Source organism: Octopus bimaculoides, chromosome 21, assembly GCF_001194135.2.
Source record: "Octopus bimaculoides isolate UCB-OBI-ISO-001 chromosome 21, ASM119413v2, whole genome shotgun sequence".
Taxonomy (NCBI): domain Eukaryota; kingdom Metazoa; phylum Mollusca; class Cephalopoda; order Octopoda; family Octopodidae; genus Octopus; species Octopus bimaculoides.
The window spans coordinates 2,869,809-2,873,145 of record NC_069001.1 but is presented as its reverse complement, the minus strand read 5'-3'; positions in this window follow the sequence as shown (position 1 = coordinate 2,873,145).

The window sequence follows — 3,337 nt, the reverse complement described above, 5'->3', positions numbered from 1 at the left end:
ATTTTTTGGAGCTTTCTGAAAATGTTTGCGAATTTGTGTTTTACAAACAGGAATTCATATGATCATCAAAACAAATTTTGTATGTGATTTCAGGGCGATTTAGCTGTTATTTTTAGCACATCTCACGACCACTTAATATCTTCGTCATTTCTTTACCACTCTGACATGTATTGATGTTTTTCAATATTTTTCTCCCAATAAACACAGGTCAAGGTATTTGATTCCACGCAAAAAATCTTTTTTTTCTTAGGGAAAATCGTGCGGCTGAAAGGATCAATATTTACCTTTTGTTTCCTCATAACTTAAAAAAAAATTGCATCGTTGAAGGTGTTTATTACGGAGATGTACTTGCATAGCAAGTGACCTGATCTGAGATCGTGTGCTTGGATATTATTTGATGAAATTTTCTACAAATATGCTTCAGATGATGTAGATTTAAATTATATCAGAATTTGTTATGAAATTTTTTTTCCAAGGGTACAGAGTGGTGTTTCGGAAAATTCACAGGAGTCAGCTTTGTTTTCTCATAACTTTCAGAAAAATGGATATTTTTTTAATGAAATTTTCAACAAATACAGGATTAAATGTAAGAAAAAAAGAGAGAGAGAGAAAAAAAAACAAACAAAAAAAAAACTACGTATGCAGGGTACTTGATTCCATGCAAAAAATCCGAGTGTTTTTTGGGGTTTTTTTCCTTAGTGAAAATTGTACGGGTGAAAGGATCAAAAACAAAATGGGGTGGGATTATGGGGTTATGCCTAATTGTAATCTATGTCCTCGAAAACGTATCTCTGAAAAAAATTCATAAAAAATGTATGTTACTCTTAAAAAAGTTATGGGGAAATAGGGGTACACTGCAAATAAGATGGTTGGATAACATCCATGAGTACAATTAGTCTCGCTTGGGGATTCGTCCAGATCAATTGGAGATGGGTGCTTCTGACAGAACCTAATAGAAGGTTTGCTTTGAAAGAGATTTGGCTGTTGTTTCTAGCACTTTGAACGACCATATACAGAGAGGCTCATCCATTATTGGTTTATCAATGTTAGATGATTTACATCTGGATGTTTGTGTGTGTGTGTGTGTGATGTGTGTAACGTATGTGTGATGTTTGTGTTTATATGTGTGTGTGAATATTTTTCTTTGAGATTTGTTTCAGCTTTTCTTAATGGAATTCAAAGCTAGACCAAGTGACAAGACTTTTCAAGTTAAAAAGAGTTCCCTGGGTTTGCATGTGGTCGATTTGGTGTGTGCATGTACACATATAGGTGTATGTGCCTACATTTATGTTCAGTGTGAACATGTCTCTTATGTGCTTAGGTGTATGTGTCTATGTGTACAGTATTACTTTTTACATATATGCATTTGTAGACACACACAACCAAGTGTGTGCATATATTCATTTAAAGCACCCACTCCACACTGTAAAGCAGTTTGCATTAGGAAGGGCATCCAGTCATAAAAACCATGCCAAGGCAGAACCCCCTCACACTTATGGAACATCTACCCCTATCCCCACTATTCCCTGTGGGTAGGCCTTCTACCTTTCACTATTTCTCATCCTCTTTAATTGTCTCCCACCTTCCTTTCTTCCCTTGTCCTACTCAGGTAGCCAAGTATCTCCTCTACAGGAAGACAGCTATTTTTGTCCCTCTATCATACTCTGACCTCTCGCCTGGCGCACAGTCACTTCTCTCAATTTCACTCCCTCTCTCAGCTGAGAGGCTTTTGTCTCGCAAACTATTGGTGTTGATACCACTTAAACGCACCTGTGCCAGTATCACATACAAAGCCACCATGCTGGGGCCACATAAAACGCACCTGTACTAGTGCTACATAAAAAGCACCCAGTACACACTGTAAACTGGTTGGCATTAACAAAGGCATCCAGTCAAAACAGACAATTGGAGCCTGGTGCAGCTCTATTGGTTTGGCATCTCTTGTCAAACTACCAACCTCGTGCTAGGATGGAAAATGGACATTAATTGATGATGTTGATGATGAATTAATAAAAAAATTATTGATTTAAAAACAATAATTACATCTTTCTTTTGTGTCATTACTGCTTTTTATTAAGAAATATTTAAAGAAATTTAATGAAAACACTTAATGAAATTGATAAAAAATAATAAAAACTCAATCACATTAAACTGCAAACTTCTTATATCGTTGACCCTCTTCACGGAATTGTTGATAACTTATTGACCCCCATCATGTAAATTTCTAAAATAAAATTAAAAAGTATAATTAATAGAAAATTTCTTGATTTCAAAACAAGAATTTCTTCATTCTTTTGTGTCATTATCGCTTTTTGATAGAAATATTTAAAGAAATTCAATGAAAACACTTAACGAAATTGATAAAGAACAATACAAAATTCAGTCATATTATATTGATAAAGTCTGAATATTTAATGTGAAATATGTGTGTGATGAATACTAGTTATTGCATTGATATTTGGCTGTAAATTAGTGTAAATTAGAGCAAATTCAAAATTGTCAGACAACTAAAACCACTCTATTGTAAATAGACTATAAATGCACACTAGTATTGAGTGCCTCTATTACAATGTCTTCATGAAAAGTGTACACTTCTCTTTAATTAGTTTGCCAATCAGCCAGTTGGCATTACATGTTTACTAGGTGTATGCCAATGGTGTGATATCTGCTAAGGAATTTTGAGCTTCCTAATTTTATTTCAGATAGATCTTTTTAAATGGAATTTTGTTCATCATGAAAAAAAAAAAAAAAAAAAAAAATACAACAAACACAAAACCCCCCACAGTTCACTATTAATTCAGCGTCCTTAATGCTCAAACTCATTTCAAATGTTTAGCAACCCCTTTGAAAGCCACAGGGATGACCCCCAGGAATCATTGTTGACTACTTTACCAATCCCCTAGATTAGAAGTGTTGGACAAAATGTCTTAGTAGAAGCAAGGCCTGGAATTAAAGGGCTTAGAGTTAAGTGCAGTGCCGACCAATCAACCGACATCAAATCAAAAACACAAAAACAAACAGGTTAGGTGAAACATTTTGTTTTATTTTTTTTATTTCATTTCGACTTAAATGCTTCACTTAGAAGTTATATACATACATGTATATATTTATGTATGTATATAGTGAGACAATGATATAAATTTGTATGAAACAATATTTTGTAGAGACTTATGTATGTACAACAACGGATTTGAAAGAACAATGTCCAAATGTGATGATGACAATGCTAGTGATGATGATAAATGGTTGGAACAGAATATAGTATATAGTCAACATGGAGAAGAATATGCACATACATATATATATATATATATATATATATATATATATATATATA